The following is a 19,629-nucleotide window of genomic DNA, read 5'->3' on the forward strand; positions in this document are numbered from 1 at the left end:
AATGAACAACAATTTCAGAAAGAGGTTCCTGAACAACTTCAGGTTTAGATGTAACTTTTGTTTGAACTGTGATAGATTACAGATTAACTTTTGGTTGAACTGATTTAAGTTTAGAAGTACTTTATTGTTGAGCAACTTCAGGTTGAAGATCAACTTGTTGTTGAACAACCTCGGTTATTGTTTCACTAGGATCAATGCTAATGTCCTCAGGTAATTTTGAAACTTCTTATTTAGAAACAGATGGGCCAGATATAGTTGGAGTAACTGGAGTCTCAGTACTTACCGAAATATATGATTCAAGTAATTCAAATGAAGAACTAGGAGTTCTTGATGTACTAGACTCAATTAAGCGAGACCGCTTTGCCCGAATTGGTGTCGCTTTGGAAGGAAAAGACATTTTGCTCGCTGTTCTCTGCGAACGACGAGGTATGGTTTGATGTTCCTCCACAATTACTAATTAATTTTAATATCAGAAAAGAAATAAACAAAAAGGGGTATACTAGGAAAAAGATTTACCAAGCAACTGTGAACTGCATAATACCTCTTGGTGAACCAAGAAGTACGGGCAGGGAATCTCCTCGAATGTTGTATTTAGTGTATCATTTCTACAAAGCGGCTGACTCAGTTACTTAATGATGGATAGAAATCTAGAGTTTTCCTCCCATATATACTTGAAGGTACGTGGAGGCCCATTCCGTATAAGCGTTGTTTAATGGAAAACCGCACAGTGACAACATTCCCATATACTTTACGTACTATAACACTACCCTATATACCCGAAGGTATGTGGACGAGCTACGATATACTCACGTACATGGAATGAGGTATCACACTCGGGATGTATTGCAAACAAGTTAGTGCCAGCTGCTTTGTTTTATGACACCAGAACACATCTCTAGCCTAGAACCACTAAATGTTCTCGTTAATGACAATGCTCCATTAGGTAAATTTATGTTAATTTTAAGTTGATCTTGCTTAGGAATTTGCCTTTCAACTTCACCAAGTGATGTATTATGAAATTCCTAGGAATGCAACTATCATGATAAGCATTCTTTCCATTCAATTTAACGATGAAAATCCTAGCTACTTAGGTATAGAGCAATCAGATTTCTTTTTGATCAAAGAGCAAAGAGCACAATCTAAATGCAATTTCCCTACACTATTCCTATCAGCACACACAAACTTTTTCAATGAAACATGCATGTATTTATTTTTTATTCCATTAATGTGAATATGAACAAAAAGGAAATATGGACATACAATCAATCAATCTTTCATATGAACGAAGACTTTTAAGACAGTTCAAATTCGAAGGAAGAGAAGACTTTACTACACTTTCTTTCGAATGAAGATTAATCAATTATATCCTAAATTTGGCTATTGATCGAAAATGACAAAGAAAGCATGAAGAAACATTAATCAATCCAATCAAATATGGGTTAGACCAGGAGATAACAACTCATTTTCTGAGACATAACATTCATTGATCAATCAGCAAACAATAAAACAAAGAAAATTTGGCAAAAACTCTTTCCAAAGGTGGGAAACTAATCCTAGGAGGATCAACGCAGCCCAGAGTGGGAGATAATGTGCTTCAGAGCACAGTCCCTAAGCCAGGGATGCTCTACAGTGCACTGTGTCCCTCAGAAGCCTGCGCTGGTAAAATAATCCATTTCAAGAGGCAATTTGACACAATTTTGACCAATTTTTCAATGTAAACAACTGAATTACAGTCGATGAACACAAATAGAGTCTACAAGGATGTCTTAGGAGGTGGATAAGCTACTAGGAAAGAGGATTCTTCCCCAGCGGAGTCGCCAATTTGTTTTGGAGAGTATCTACGGATAAACACTAATTCACTAGACAAGTAGTTGTGCCTAGAACAACAGTTTAAAGTGTTTTAGACTTTTCCTATAAGCAATAGATAAGAAGAGAGGATAGAATTCCTACTTGTATTTCTGCTTTCCTCTCATCTCCCTTCTACCAATTCTGTCACTCCTTCCCGTAATTAATCTGCTTGAGAAGTACCCTGTAAACACAACAAAAGACAAAAACCGATCAAAGCATACGATCCATTGAATATAAATGAAAGGAATCATAATCAATTCATACATATAAGCATTATGAAATATTACAACATATGGAAAAAGTCTCAAACACTTTATTAGATAGAAGAAGGAATTACAACCATCGGTGTCTGATTCAAAGTCATTCCTCCAACTTGGATCCCATCCACATCACATCAAAAGCAAGACAATATTATGGCATCACATCATTTGCTCCGAAGTCAAGTCTCATAGCGGCATTATCTCCTTATAATTCAACATAATCCAGCCCCTGATCACTTAGATGAGTGCTCAATTTATAGTAAGATGAAGGAGGTTTTGTCATTAATGGTGACATTGAATGGCCTTCCATACATGGAATTAGTTACATGTAGGAATGGATGAGAGGATAGGATGCTCCTTAACTCATTCCTCATCCATTTTCGAGCTCATAGGAGTTGATAAGATAGGGAAACATCTAGATGACTCCAAAAGATAAGAATATTCCCCAAACCCTATGTGAATTTCGCTCATTCGCACCCAACGCAGGTGAAAGGAAGCCTAAGTGCTCTATAGAGCACCCTGGCAGTGGACTCAACTACTTTGCAGCGCACTTTCATAAGGGCTTACCTGCGCTGGTCCCTCTAGAGGCAATTTATGGATGTCTTCAAGTCATGAAACTGTCTGGGAAGGAGGTATTCAAAGGGTTGACTTGTTTAGGGCATGAAACAACTTAATTTAGGGTTTGATGAGCCCTAAAACACTGATTTGAATGTTGTGATTTGATGTGCCCAAATGGATCTATAACACTTAAGATTTTGAAAAAACGTCATGAGAAATTACAAATGTACACCATAATTCCTACATCATATCATAGAAGGATTCACATTAGAGAAGAAATTTCGAATTTGTTTATGAGGAGATTTGAATTTGCAGTTTAGTGTAGCAAGATCTCTTAAGAACTAAAAACATGACCTTCAATGGGCTGAGGCTAGAGTATGCCTTGGAAGGAAAATATAATTTCATTGACTAGAAGGATCGCATGGAGGAGGTATTCGATGACAATGGATTGCTAGAATACATCAAGAGAGATGTTACAAAACCAACAGAATCTGATGCCCAAAACCTTGCTCAGTGGAAGGAAGTTGTAGCCAAGGTGTGGATAATAATATTGGAGGGAGTACAGGACCACATTGTCAGCAATCTCCATGGGAAATAAAATCCTTATGCAATGTGGTAGGCACTGACAAATCTGTTCTAGAATAGTAGTGGCCAAAAAAAGTTGGTGCTCAAAAATAAAGTTTGAAATATCAAGATGTAGAAGAATGAATTTATCCTGCAATATCTGAGGAGGTTCACACAAGTTCATGATGAGATTGCAAGAGTTGGTGTTACTCTTTCAAAGGATGACTTGGTAAGAACACCCCTTCTGGGACTTCCCAAGAGTTGGCATAGCTATTAGGATTAAGTGAATGAGAGGGAGAAACTACCGAATTGGGAATACTTATGGTACGATTTGGTACAGGAGTAAATAAGGGATAATACCAGAGATAGGACCTCATACAAGGGAAAGGATGAGGAAAAATTTGCATTGGTTGGAAAGGGAAAGAAGGGAAAAGGGAAGAAATCTCAAACCAAACCAGAATCCAACTAAGGGAGAAAGAAGAAAGATTTGTCAAAAATTAAATGCTTCCATTGTCATGAATATGGGCACCATGCCACGAAGTACCCACAGAAAAAGGCAAGCAAGAATTCCTTAGGAGGAGCAGTGGGTGAAGCCTTGGCATCACAGTTCAACCTTTACTTTACCCTTATTGCATGCATGTCCAACATAGTGATGGGGAGCATGTGGTACTTGGACTCAGGTGCATTGTTCCACATGACAGGGTGTAGAGATTTTTTAAGTGACCTGGAGGAGAAATATCTCTAGATGCATGTCAAGCTAGGAGACGAAGGAAGGTACAACATGACCATTATTAGTACAATCACCTTTTAGAAGGAGTGAGGCTCCCCTCAATGGCTCAAGGATGTCATGCTTGTTCTAGGCCTAAAGAAAAATCTCATATATGTTACAGTTTTGGAAGACCATGGTTATGACGTGATCTTCAACAAAGGAAAAAAATTATTGAGACACATGGCCACAAGATAGGTGAAGAATATTGAGGCTTGTGTGAAGAATATATATAAGTTAGATGTGGAAGATTGTGTTGCATTAAGAAGTAAGGAAGAGAAGGTGCATGACCATGCTGTAGGTGAACTTTATCACATAAGAGTTGGCTATTTGCATCATGGCACCTCGAATATTATATAACAAATAGCCACTAGCCTCCCTAAAGGAGCACTTGTGCAAGTAGGATGTATGTAATGTATGTACCTTAGGGAAGTACATAGAATCCACATTCCATGATTGGGACAACAAAGCACATGTAGTCTAAGAAAGGATCCTCTCTAATGTCTATGGACCTTTCTTGATAGCCTCCACTACCAAACGCAAATTTTTTTCCTTTTTACTGATGACTTCTCACATAAGCGTTGGATCTCTTCATGCAGAAGAGAGATGAGACATTCTCCAAGTTCATAGAATTCAAGAAACTGGTTGAGAAAGAAACTAGCAAGAAGGTGAAGGCTCTTAGGAGAAATAATGGAGGTGAGTATGTGTTGAATGAATTTAAAAATTTATGTGTGAAAGAAGGCATTCAATGAGAGTTGAAAATACCCCACAACCCACTTCAAAATGGGGTGGTTGAGAGAAATATCCATATCATTTTGGGAGAAATGAGGGTGATGTTGGATGAAAAAGGCCTACATCTTCATTTGTGGGTTGAGGCATGCAATACAATAGTCTATTTGCAAAACCGAAGTCCTCGTCGGATTCTTGGCATGATTACAGCAGAGGATGATTTCTCAGGAAGAAAGTCAGATGTATCATACTTCAAGATTTTTGGAGCCTCTGTTTATTGCCATGTCTCCAAATAATAAAGGAATAAGCTTTAGTCCACTACAGAATTGGGGTATTTGTGGGTTACATAGAAACTGCCCACAACTAACATGTGTACTTTCCATCACTCATAATGATAGTTGTGTGAAGGGATGTAAATATTGATGAGGAGAAATCTAGGTGGTGCTCCCTTAAGAGGGAGCTTTAGATCCCACCAAAAGATGACATTTTAGCTCCAAAAGAGGAACCTCAAGAAGTTGCAGAGTGAACACAAATTGTGGAGAAGAGAGTGGAGACATTCACTAAAGAAAAGCCTCAAGAGAAGGAAGAAAAAGAACTAAAGAAGTTGATAGACTTGTGCAGGATGCGAGGGAGAATGTGGGATACCCTTCAAATTTACGTAAGAAAAGGAGGTCACCTGACAAGTACACTCGCTACATGGATCCTATGACTGAGTTTATAGAGATTGGGCCATCCTATTTTGAGGAATAAATAGAGAAACCCGTATGGGTTGATGCAATGGTGGAGGAATATGAATCCATTGCAAAGAACCGTGTTTGGGAAAAGGTCCCAAGACCAACATATAAATCAATTGTGGGTTTGAGATGGTTCTTCAAGGTGAATCAGGAAACAGACGAAAGCATAGGGAAGTATAAGGCCATATTTGTGGCCAAGGGGTACTCTCAAGTTGAGGGAATTGACTATGAGGAGCCCTTCTCTCTTGTAGCAAGGTACTCATCCATTAGATCAATTCTTGGTCTGACTACACATATGGGGTGGAATATCCACTAGATGGGTGTAAAAACAACATTTATGAATGGGGTTATTAAGGAGGAGGTGTACATAGATTAATAACAAGGTTTTGAGACATTTGATCAACAGTCTCATGTGTGCAGACTTATGTGAGTATTGTACAATCTCAAACAAGCACCTCATACTTCGTACACCAAGATCGATAGTTATCTCACCGGTTTGGGGTTCACCATAAGTGAAGTGGATGTAAACCTCATCACATCTGGATAAAAGGTAAATTGATTATTATTGTCTTATATGTTGATAATTTTATTTTAACTAGTGATGAGTCATTGATCATATCTTGCAAGGAGGACCTTGCAAGGGAATTTGAAATGAAGGACATTTGTCTCATGAACTACTTTCTTGGGTTCGAAGTATGACAAGGTGATGGGGAATTGTTTCTCTCAAGGAATGTATGCAAATGATATACTTTAGAGATTCTACATGGAGAGTTGTAAACCCATGGAAACGCCTCTAACGAAAAACTAGAGGAAGGAGGATGCCACTTCAGGTGAAGTGGATGCTACCATTTATTGGTAGAAAGTTGGTCCACTCATGTATCTTGTGAACACATGACCAAATATGTGTTTTGTAATCAACCAGCTAAGAAAGCTATGGTTAGGTCAACCAAACTATTTTGGAAGGAAACTAAGCATGTTTTATGGTACCTCACAGGCACTATCCAGTTTGGACTATGGTACAAATGAGCAGAGGGAGTGACATTGTGCGGCTTCACAGATACAGATTGGGAACGAAGTCCATTAGACCGAAAGAGTACATCAAGTGAAAGTTTTAGTGTTGGGTCTGGATTTGTTTCTTGGTATGACAGGAAGTAAAGATATGTGGTGCTTAACTAGACAAAAGCATAATACATGGCTGTAAGTCAAGCAACACGTGAGGCAATATGGATGAGAAAGATACTTGTTGTATTATTTGGTCAGACAATGGATCCAATTGTGATATTCAGAGTTGCATCAATCTCTCTAATAATCCTATATTTCATGATCGATACAATAATATAGATATCCAATATCACCATTTATGGGTCTATGTATAGAGGAAGATGACATTGCTACACTCCATTCTAATAGAGGAGTAATATGTTGACATTTTGACAAAATCTTTGTCAAGAGGGAAGTTTGAATTCTGTAGGTGCAGGATTGGGGTGGTTTATAATCCCTTTCTTGCAAAGAGGGGGTCTTGAAAAATGCAGCAAGAAATTCTCTATTTGATTTTTCCTTGATTAAATTGAGAAAGTCTGAATTTCCACATCAACGGACAACTTGGATGCAGTTAACTTTTGTGACATGGCTTGTGTGACCTAGTTTACTCAGTAAATTTAAGTTGGAGGAGTTATAGTTCAGTTAAGCATGTATGATTGCTTAGTTGTAGTAATCAAAGTTAGTTATCTCAAGTTGTTTTCAATTAAATTAGTTCCAACTTCTTGAGGAACTAGTGGAAGGCCAATTATATAGTGGGAAACTTAGTGATCATCCAGTTAACTGATCAATCAACCCAAAATAGCTAGTACATGGAGAATTTGAGTTCCCCAGTTGTGGTGGATATTCCAGGGTAGTGTAACATAAATTGTAGACTAGCCTTGAGTGTACAGGTGTTGCATGCAGTCAGATGATCAATCTTGGTAATTTCACAATCCATTTTGTAAAAGTTCCTAAATAATAGGGGCCTAATTTCTCAAGGAAATATGGGCTCAAGAAGAGGTAGAAATTTACTAAGTTTTGGTTAGAGCTTCTTAGTGAGCAGACAAACAAGTTATTCACTTGCAGGTTGTTCTCAGTTGAGAAAATAAATTGCGATACATTTCTATTCATCATATTAATGCAGGCAGACATTAGGTTTTTAGCATATTACTTTCCCCAGGAAATGTTTTGTGTGCACGTGTGTTATTTCTTATTTCATGTATGAAATTTTTGTTGTAAATTGTGAATTATCTTCCAAAGAGCAATCAAGTAATTTTGTGTCTTGTTATTTTGATTAAAACTTCATGAGTAGTTGCAACTCTACACCATAATTTCTACAAGAATGGTGGAGGCCAATTATAGAATATTCGTTAGTAGACAATATGCCTGCTTCAAAATATCTATGACAACTTTTGCGAGAAGAAGAGGTTGAGGATAAAAGATTGGATTGTGGAAGAATTAGTCACAAAATTCACAAGGGCGGTAATTTTGGTCGTAGGTGTGGAGGTAGATGGATTAAATGTAATTTTGGTTGCAGGTGTGTAGGTAGACAAGTCACAGTTACTCCTTTTATTTTTGTCAATTAAGTGTTACTATTTGGTGGATTGACCTCTTTTGATCAGTCTCTGGACTCCTTATGAATAATATTAAATCTCATATAATTTCTTCTTACCTAGATGATGCATTGGTACTGGAGATTTATCATATTTTTGGTGTTATCTCCACTACATTGGATGCGGATTTTAAATATCTTATATTTATGCTCCAACCTAATTGTTATGGAATTAAGGATTGGAGCTAACTTATAAATAAAATCCACTGTAAACATTTATCATGGGCAGGTGGCTCTCCCTAGGAGGAAAGTTGACTCTAGTTCAAGCAGTCCTTCAGAGAATCTCTGTTTATTGGCTTCATATATTCTCTCTGCCTAAGAATATCAGTAAATGTATATTTCTGACTTCATCTTGGCATGGCACAATTTGTGTCGTAAAGGACAAAGTGGGCCTAGTTGTTGTTTACTATGTATGGACGCGATGGATGACTAGACTCATCTATTTCTTTGATTCTCCTTAGCAAAATACATTTGGAATGGTGTATTTAATATGTTGCATTTAGAGGTAGATTAGAACTACTCTTTTGTGGTTTATTGTATTCGAGATTGGATTATTGAATATAAAACATTTTACCACTTACAATATACATTGGGGTTTCGAACCAAAGAATTAATTACTATCCCAAGCTCCTTTGTTGTGCTACATCCACCTTCATCCTCGTAAAAAAAACTAAAAGCCTCCCTGAACTTAGACATAACCTCCATCCCATATTCCTTTAGTAGATAAAACCCTTGTCTCATTTTTTGACCATGCCAATCTACCCTCCATCCCATATTCTCTCATGAGCCCTGTGTAAATCACCATTTCATTCAAGGATGGGGATTTTGATGCGTACGCTAACCATATTTGTTAGATACTTTCTCCTTCTTCTTTCGTATTGTTTCTTGAGTTGGCCTCCTCTAAATATCGCCTACTCTCCTTAAATTAATTGGAAGGTAGCCTTTGCTGCTAACCCCATTTTATCAAAGATCCTTGACATGTCCCTTGAAATTTTGATTCAGCCCCATGATCTATTTTATGCCAGTGAGTCAAAAGAATTAGATTGCTTTGCCACATATTCATTCATGACCAAACAATATACCACTAGTTCTAAGAATCTTGTGGTTACTATCACCACAAAAAACGCATATTGCATTTTAGAGGAGAAAATAATTGTATATTTCCCTTTGGAACACTCCAAAAATATTTTCATTCACCCTATTTCTATAACACTCTAGTCTACTTTGTGACCTTAATTCCCATTCCATGTTCATTCATGTGGACATAATCTATGATGTTCTAGGACAACCTAATGTCCTTTTTGTTATGCTCTTAACCTGCAAAATGATACCCAAATACAGAATATGCGAAGAAAAGATACCCAGAACACAGAATAGCAATGATTTTATTATTCAGAGAGTAATGTTCACTTGCCCCTTTGAGGGGGCAACCTCCAATAGAGCAGAGCTCGACTACAAAAGAAGACACAATGCTCCTTGCAGGGAGTCTCTATCCTTTATATATGACTCATACATGCAATACCACGGGCCAATACCGTGGGTTTTATTAATACCATCTATCTAATACTACAACCCATTTGCAACTAACTGTGGTCCCGTCATTAATTGCGGGTTAACCATTTACAAATATTAATATGGGCTTTATTGACTCTTGACTATGACGTGATCCCATGACATAAATAAGGGGGTTAGGGTGGGACCCTAGCATGCCCTCCCCCTTAAGACTAGCCTTGTCCTCAAGGCTGAAGCTGCGGAAACTGCTGAAGAATAGTGGCTGGTTCCCAAGTTGCATCTTCCGGAGAGGTGTCTTTCCATTTGACGAGGACTTCCTTAATCATGCGGCCACACAGGTGCTTGTCTCGTGTGTCTAGAACCTGTTCGGGTTGAAGCCAGATTGACCCTTCTTCGTCCAATTCAGGTAGACTGGTTTGAACTAGGCAATTGTTCCCAATCACTTTCTTGAGGCACGATACATGGAAAACTGGATGGATTTTTGCAGTAGGTGGCAAAGCCAACTTGTAAGCCACTTCTCCAATGCGTTGAAGTACTTGGTATGGTCCGCAGAATTTTGGAGAGAGCTTTTGACAACCCTTGTCTTTGAGTGATGTTTGCTTATATGGTTGCAGCCTCAAAAAGACCTGATCCCCTTCTTGAAATTGGCGCTCTGAGCGATGCTGGTCGACCTATTGCTTCATGCGATTCTGAGCTTGATGAAGATTCTCTCTAAGATGGGCGAGCATGGTTGCGTGGTGTTGTAGGAGTTGATCCACTGCTTGTACTTTGGAGCACCCCTTAAGATAAGAAGTAGGGGAAGGCACAAGTTGACCATATACTGCTTCATAGGGAGTCATTTTGGTGGTGGCATGATAGTTGGTGTTATACCACCATTCAGCTAGAGGTAACCACTACACCCAAAGGTGTTGCTTTTCTGAAGTGGAACACCTAAGGTAGGTTTCTAGACATTTGTTGACGGCTTCAGTTTGACCATCCGTTTGCGGATGATAGGAAGTACTGAGTTTTAGTTGAGTGCCTTGTATCCTGAAAAGTTCCTGCCAAAAATTACTGGTGAAGATCGGGTCGCAATCAGACACAATAGAAGTGGGCATGCCATGCAATTTGAAAATATGATCCATGAAAGATTGAGCAACTAAAGTTGGTGTAAACGGATGGGGTAGGGCGCAGAAATGAGCATACTTCGACAGTCGGTCTACAACCACCATGATGACTGACTTGTTACCGGACTTTGGAAGACCTGTAATGAAATCCATAGAAACCTCCGTCCAAATTGATGTCGGAATGGTCAATGGTCGTAATGTGCCTGGTGTGTTGACGGTTTCACCTTTGTGGCATTGACAGACATTGCATTCTACTACGAAAGTAAGGATGTCCTTTTTCATGCCTGTCCAAAAAAATGATCTTCTAGTGCGAGCATACATCTTCTGAAAGCCTGAATGTCCTGCCATGGGAGATGAGTGCAATTCTGCCAAAATGCGACTTTTGAGGGTGGATGTTGGTGCTATTACGACTCTGTCCCTGTAGCGAAGAATATCATCCTGCCACGAGTAGCCCTTGGTGGAATTTGGATCTACCTGCAATTGAGAAATGAGTTGGGATAGCCCGGTGTGTGAAAACCATTCCTTGCGAGCCTCTTCAATCCACTCTGGAATGGGGAGGGAAATTGCTAGCAGAGTACTTTCTTCGTCAAATTGGCGAGATAATGCATCTGCTACACTATTGTCTTTCCCTTTCTTGTAAATGATCTCATAATCATATCCCAGCATTTTGGCGAGCCATTTATTTTGTTGTGGGGAGGATAGGCGTTGCTCCAAAAAATATTTAAGACTATGATGATCTGTGCGGATTCAAAAACGTCGCCCCAATAAGTAAGGTCGCCAGGTCTCGACTGCATGTAAGATGGCCATCATTTCTTTTTCGTAGGTAGATTGGCCTAGATTCCTCCCACTTAGTTGTTGGCTTGTGAAGGCTAAAGGTTGCCCTTCCTGCATTAAGACCGCCCCAATACCTGTCCCCAAAGCATCACATTCAATGACAAAGGATTTGGTGAAGTCCGGTAGTGCTAAGACTGGAGTGGAACACATGGCGTTTTTGAGAGCAGTAAATGCCTGTTGTGCTTCCTCGTTCCAGAAGAAGGAATTTTTCTTTAGGAGTTGAGTGAGGGGCTTCGCTATGTGGCCATAGTTGTGAACAAATTTACGATAATAGCCTGTGAGACCCAAAAATCCTCTCAAGCTCTTCAAGGTCTTAGGTTGAGGCCATTCTTGCATTGCCTGGATCTTTTTGGGGTCCACCTTGACACCTTCACGCCCCACAATGTGGCCCAAATATTCAACTTCTTCCATGCCAAACGAACACTTGGACATCTTGACAAATAATTTATGCTTGCGGAGTAGTTGCAAGAGTAGATCTACATGCTGAAGATGTGCAGCCCAAGTGCCACTATAGATGAGGATGTCATCGAAGAAGACAAGGACAAATTTCCTGAGATATGGTTTGAGAATGTGATTCATAAGACTCTGAAATGTAGAGGGGGCATTACAAAGACCGAATGGCATGACCAGGAACTCATAATGGCCTTCATGAGTTCTGAAAGTAGTCTTGGGAATGTCGACTTCCTTCATGCGAATTTGGTGGTAGCCTGAGCGAAGATCCAACTTAGTGAAGAATTGAGCCCCATTGAGTTCGTCCAGCAAATCGTCAACCACCGGGATGGGAAATTTATCTTTGACTGTCAGCTTATTGAGGGCCCTGAAGTCGGGACACATCCGCCACTCCCCATCTTTCTTGAGCACCATGACCACTGGGGATGAATAAGGACTAATGCTGGGATGAATGACACATGCTTCCAAAAGTTCCTTGATTATTTTTTCTATTTCATTCTTTTGGGTGAACGGATATCTGTATGGCTGCACATTTGGGGGTTGGGCCCCTGGAACCAAGGTGATTCTATGATCATGTTCACCTCGCGAGGGTGGAAGCTCATGAGGCTTGTCAAAGACTGGCAGATGGTTATTTAAAATCTGTTGCATCTCAGGATGAATTGGCAGAGACTTGGTTTCGACTACCTGGATGGCATTAAATTGAGCTACCACTCCATGATGGCCCTTTTTTAACAATTTTTCCATCCTATGCGAGCTGATGATAGAGGGGGCTCCCGCCTGGAGTCCACGGAGGGTATCTGTGGAGTTGTTCTGCTTAAAACTCATATATAACTCCTGGAAATCCATTGTGATTGGCCCAAGAGTGCGGAGCCATTCAGCGCTGAGGACAATGTCACAACCCGCCATGTGTATGGCAAACATGTGGGTTTTCAACTGATAATCCCCCATTTGAAGTTTGACATTTTCACAGCAGCCTTCACATTTCATTGTGCCCCCATTCGTAATTTGGACTTGGAAGTTAGAAACTGCTCATACAAAACAATGCACTGCTTCTGCGACTTTTTGATGGATGAAATTATGTGTACTTCCACTATCAATCAAGACTACTACTGGGCGATGTTTAAGAAAACCTCTGATTTTGAGAGTTTGAGGGGAAGAAATCCCTACCAACGCATGCAACGAAATAACTGGTTCGTCAGAGACATTGTCCTTTTGGTTGTCTTCTTCTAGTGCCTCATGTTCCTCAATTGGTGGATCTTCCTCTGTTGAGCTGTAGTCAGTGGCATCTATTTGAAAAAATTTAGGCTCCTGCATTTATGACCTGGGGAGTATTTTTCATCACAGTAGTAACATAGTCCTTGCTTTCTTCTTTCTGCCATTTCCGCAGGTGACACCTTTTGGACCTTAAGTGTTTGAGTTGTGTTGTGAGCTTGTGGGGGGCGACCTTTAGTGGAGAAATTTGGGCGATTGTATTGGGCTGCTAATGCACATTCCATGTTACGGGCTACCTTGCAAGCCTCTGTCCATGTGGGAGGGTGGTGCAGTAAGACTTGAGCTTTGATGGCTTCTTTAAGACCGCTGATAAAACATTCCGTGTAGAACACATCTGAGAGACCCCAAGTGCGGAAGGCTAAGGCTTCAAAAGCTGTAATATATTCATCCACTGTACCCGTCTGTCAGAGCTTAGTAAGACGACCCAAAAAAGAGTCCTCCTGTTCAAAGCGGCTTTGAAGAGCTTTTGTAAATTGGGTCCAAGTCTTAAAAGGTCCATTGCAACGTTGATGCCATTCCCACCATTGCCACCTTTCATTGTCCAAGTACATGCTCCCCAACATAAGCTGAGTCGCATCATCTAAGATACGATTCAGTTTGAAATACTGGTCCATTTGTGCTATCCATGCCAACGGGTGTGAACCGTCAAATTTATGCATATCCAACTTGGGAGGTCGCTGACTGGGTGGTTGGTGGGTGTGTCAGACATGAGGAGAGTGGCTAGACTCACCCTCATTGTATTCATTACCATTATACGCCTCCTCGTGGGCTTGCTCCTTGCCCTTCGGGATTAATTGCTGGACCTGGATACATAGTCCATTAATCTGATTGGTGAGGGTTTGCACGGATTCTTCAATTTTGTCCATCCTTTCATTGGCCTGATCAATACTGCAGTCGCCAAATCCTCAAAATGTCAATGCGACCAAAAGTCCTGCGAAAATTATACCCGAGTATAGGACCCTTCACAACAACTCCGATCTAGAGAATCTGAGAGATCTCAATGGCAGATCGGATAGCTCTGGGCGGCGGAACAGACAGCTGCTGCAGATCGGCTGGATCTAATAGATCGGAATGACTGATCTGCGAACTCGAGACTACGGAACTGATGTCTGCTGCTACTATTGCACTCCTTTGCACAAGTGGATCTGATATAGATGATGTGCGATCCCCCGATAGAAAAGGGAACCATGGTCTTGAGGAGTGTCAGGTGCTACAGATCGCAATATACATAAGGGTCTGGCAGTAATACTCGGCCCAATGTTTCAGGGCTCTAACTAAGGAGGATCTACCGTACCCTTAGCCGTACTACCTGACTACCCTATTGTACGGGCGAGTAATCTCTCTGAGTGCTATTCTCGGTGTACTGTAGCCACAAGACAGCCGACGGTTTATCTATGGCGAGGTTTCAAGGGAGCCTAGGGGGCTTTCAATATACCCAGAGGGTACGTGGAAGACAGTCCGTGCGCGGTTCTGTCTAATGCGCTACTACTCGAAGGGGTACCCACAGGGGTTACAAGGGAGTCTAATAGACGTGACCACCTCTTGTATTTCCTACGTGCATGCCTCCCCAAATCCGCAGGTTTATGCACTCAACGACAGATCCCGTGCTTTAAAGACAACGGAACATGTCTTTAGCCGAATTTTTTTTTTGCTAAGAATTGGAGATCCCACCGGCCCTGGAAAGTGCTCTGATACCACTTGTTATGCTCTTAACCTGCAAAATGATACCCAAATACAGAATATGCAAAGAAAAGATACCCAGAACACAGAATAGCAATGATTTTATTATTCAGAGAGTAATGTTCACTTGTCTCTTCGAGGGGGCAACCTCCAATAGAGCAGAGCTCGACTACAAAATAAGACACGATGCTCCTCGCAGGGAGTCTCTATCCTTTATATATGACTCATACATGCAATACCACGGGCCAATATCGTGGGTTTTATTAATACCATCTATCTAATACTATGGCCCATTTGCAACTAACTGTGGTCCCGCCATTAATTGCGGGTTAACCATTTACAAATATTAATATGGGCTTTATTGACTCTTGACTATGACGTGATCCCATGACATAAATAAGGGGGTTAGGGTGGGACCCTAACACTTTTCAACTCCCTCTCATCTTCCTTGTCATGTTTTCTAGGTTTTTTGTATTGGAAAGGAAATTTGGGAGATGAATCCAATCAAGGTAGAAAACAAATGGGCTTTCAAGTCATTTATTTAGGCTTCCCACTAGAACAGTCCCACCATATGATCCACCCAATCCCTAAATTAGGGTCTAGTGCTATTTCAATTAATTATTAGATGATCATGGTGGGCCATAACTCCAAGTCAAATGTTACGACTCTTCATAGGATATTATTGGAGATACTTGAGGAGACACCTCTTTGGCTAAAGTGTTAAGGAAGGATTTTGACTTCAATATCGAACCATCAACCATATCTTCAACATCTGTCCCATCAACCATATCCTCAACATATCGAGCCAAAAATCAAGAAGACAACTGAGGTGAAGCATGGGCATCCTCTCTCACCCACATTGTTTAGGATATATATCAATCTATGAATGCATCTAAACTCCACCAACTGTGCATCAATAAAAATTTTGTTTTCCCCACTGTCCATCAAGATGGATATACATTGTCCCTGCACTATGTCTCTGATTGCCAAAATTGCAAAATTGGGATTTTCCATCTCAAAATTTTAGTTCAAGACTGAACATGCATTGGAAGGCCATTAACACAATATTAAGACATTGTTGTGGCCAGCAACAACCCCCCTTCTTATTTAGTTTTATCACTAATACTGAATAAGTGGGGACCCTTATTGAAAAATTTAAAAACTTGATTAATGCTTGTATTTCCATTTTTCAATAAAACTTACTATCATAAACTTAGGAGAATACCCTCAAAAAATATAAAAGGACATAAGTTTTATTATAAGTTAATGACTCCTTAGAACGCGTCGCATCGCAAAAAGGGTAATGGATGCTTTCCTACAAGCCGAATTCTAAAAGTGCGAAATCACGATGTGAAATCATGCCTCAAAAGACCCTAATCGCATCACATGCCTCAAACATCACTTACGTTGAAATGTATTAAACCACCGATATGCGATGGCGCATATCGCGAATCGCATTTCACAAAAAACACACTCATGGATGATTACAACATGCAACGGATTTGCGACGCTGTGATCTACAATACTACAATCTGCAATATTGTGAAGCAAATCACAAAATTTCCTTATCGCAGATCTACAAGGTTTGTTGTTTGAGAAATCTTTTTTCATAAACTGAGGCCTAGTTATGTGCATTAATGTTAATTAATGAGTTAGTTGGCAATCATTAATAAAATATGGTTTTGATCTTACTAAGGAGCCATTTCACATAAGGTGATATATTTTATATGTTTTTGGCATTTAAAGCTTTCCCGTCACCTTTTTCTTACCATTATTCTCACCTAATTTGTAAACTACAGGAACGAATAGCAAAGAAGTATACATAGTAGTGTTCAGGATATTATGGGAAAGAAGGGTAAAGCTCCGAGTTCTGAAGATAACGAAATGACACCCTTGTACACAGACACCACCTGTAACAAAGATGCTGGTATTACTACTTGGGAAGGCATGTATAGTTTACTTGAGGAAGAAGATCCCAAGGAAATGGAGGTTACGGCTACTGCAGGCTCACACAGGTCTTCTGAGGCATCCATTACAGACCTAGCATATTCGTTCTTGCACAGGATAGTGACGAGGCCCAAAATTCTTCCATACATGGACATGGCTAAATGGGTACTAGATAATGTTGATATCATGTATAGAGAATTTAAAGCTCAGAACCAAGAACGTATAAGTCATTCTTTCCACAAATTTTAAGCTTTATAACCTCTAACAAAAAGCCTGCAAGAGGCAAAAATCACACCAGGGAAGCCCGGATCATGAAACGAAGGTAGTTTCCAATGCACGATGCCAGGAAAAAACCCCTCGAGATGAAAAGCCTCTAATTGCTCAGTCGCCTGTAAGCTCGGAAATTTGTAGGAAAAAAGTGCTAAAGACGGAAGGTAAAAATGGAACTCAAAACCAATGGTATTTATCTTCAAATAGTATGTAAATATCTACCAAATGTACAGCATCTACAAACAATCTAGAGACAGAAGGCTCAACAAAGGGCAGATTCAATCAAAAGGTTAACCAAGTTGAATTGGGATTCTTACTGGACGTACTTGGCAAAACCACACAGACAGTGCATGACTCTCAAATGTATCATCAATTCTACCGAAAATATGGTGCTAGCTCTTACAGATTTCGTTTTCACAGGACAACTAAAGTCGGATGTTGTCCACCCAACTCTCCTCAAGCAAATGCTGAACGCTTGCGACCACAAGGAACTGATACATAGATAGTTAGTTATTAGTTTTAGTTTTAGATTTAGTTTTAGTTTTAATTTTGCTTATTTTTTTCCTGAAATGAGGATGGTCATTTAAACCGCATCCTACATTTTTGTAATAAACTATTTTTAGAATTAGTTAGTTGTATTTAAACCCTTCTCATGCATTTAGAGGAGGGTCTAGAAATTTATCAAAAACTTGTCCTCAGAACATGCACTTTTGCACCCTCCGAGGAGGTTTTGATGAATGAATGGAATAGGATTTATTGATATCTGTGTTTAATATCTACTACTGATGTTGCACTTTTGTACTCTTAGTGGATGTTGGATTAAGAAGAGATAGATCATTATTGCTTGAAGTTGATGAGTAGAACTAGTGATAAATGGTACTTTTATCTCTTAACTGTTTCTACTTATGTGTTATGGTGATATTCATGTTCAGTTATTTATATATGAATGCTTAAATGCTTGAGTTATCATTTGGCACTTTTGTACGGTGATAGCTATTTATTTATGCTTAACATATGAGTAGCTTATTATGCGATATGTTTTTCACAACTGTTTCATCTAACTTTTTATATGAAATGGTTTATCTTTATTGAATTCTTTTGTCATAGCAGTTGAATGATCTTTATTACCGACTGTTATTTGGAATCATTTTAGATTGCATAATGGAAAGATTACATCCCGTGTTAGTTTAGAATTAGATATTTCTGTTTATTAGAATACAATTGCATGTTGTTAGATTAGATTTAGAATAAAAATCATTTTACTTAGGAATCATTAAGAAAGAAATATCAATTCTAAACACACACACACATATATATTGGGAAACTGGTCCCATATCCCTAGTCAGTCCCACTATACCAAATGGAAAAGGAGTTGCTAACCAAGGTCTGGACAGGGTGGGTATCCCCCATGTTGTAGACCCGATTTTTGGGGCTTCAACATATTTGGCGCTAGAAGGAGGGTGCCAAACTATGAATGGCAAGTAAGTCTAAATCTAAATACCATTCTGAGAGTAAATCACCCTCACCATCTCCCCCGACTTCTCCATCACATTTAGAATCTTTAAATCTTCTACAAGAACTCGAAAGAACAACAACCACTACCACAAACCCTGACATTTCAGAGAAATCTGCTATTGAACCTCCTGAAGTTGAATCTTTGATTCATAAACTTTAGCGATTTTCTATATCACCTCAAAAATCTGATAAATCTCAAGGCAGTGTGACTTTGCAATATAACCCTGCTCATCCTCTCACCAGATTAAAGAGCAAAAAGTTTGGTATTGAGCCAACTGAGTTACCTCTACCCACAAGGAAGAGAGCAAGGGAATCACCTAAAGGTTCTGATAGGGAGACTCTTTTGTCATCATCATCCATCTCAACCTCTCCACCGCGAAGTCAACCATCCACTCCTCCACTTCAAATCATTGTCCACCAGACCACTGGAACTTCAACATCTCCTTCTCAATCATCTGGAACTGTAATATCCTCATCTTCCCAAATGCAGGGATCATCTTCTGTGCTTTTCTCTGTTAGTAATTCAATGATGGCCCAAATGCCATGGAATAACCTAGGGGAAGTCTTAATGCATGTGCCCTTGAGTCAATTACTGGCCCATCCCGAAAAATGGCTGCATAAGTTTAATCCTGAAGCAGGCATGCTAGCAGAAGAACACATAAACAACTTCATGTTATCCATAAATCTCAATGGAGTTACTAATGAAGATGCTGTTGTTCAGCTTTTTCCTTACACTTTGCAAGGAGCAGCCAGATCATGGTATTTCTCATTACCATCTGGGTCTATTACTAGTTGGGATATCTTCCAAGAACAATTCTTGACTAAGTTTGGTGATGACAGGTCCACTGCGACATTAATCAATGACCTGTCTAACCTTAGGGCTGAGTCAAAGGAACCTATCAAAGATTTTAACTCGCATTTTAATAAACTGTTGAACAAAATTCCTACTGCTTCT

The 19,629-nt window shown here is 39.7% G+C and overlaps 1 pseudogene; it reads left to right on the plus strand.

The window, feature by feature from the left end:
* Positions 1-200: 200 nt before the first annotated feature.
* LOC149172761 (metal transporter Nramp6.2-like) overlaps positions 201-19,629 on the plus strand; it is a 53,376-nt pseudogene continuing 33,947 nt past the window's right edge.

This window comes from Pinus tabuliformis, chromosome 4_2 (genome assembly GCF_031772625.1).
Source record: "Pinus tabuliformis cultivar Carrire ecotype Pingquan chromosome 4_2, CPIR1, whole genome shotgun sequence".
In the NCBI taxonomy this organism is placed as follows: Eukaryota; Viridiplantae; Streptophyta; class Pinopsida; order Pinales; family Pinaceae; genus Pinus; species Pinus tabuliformis.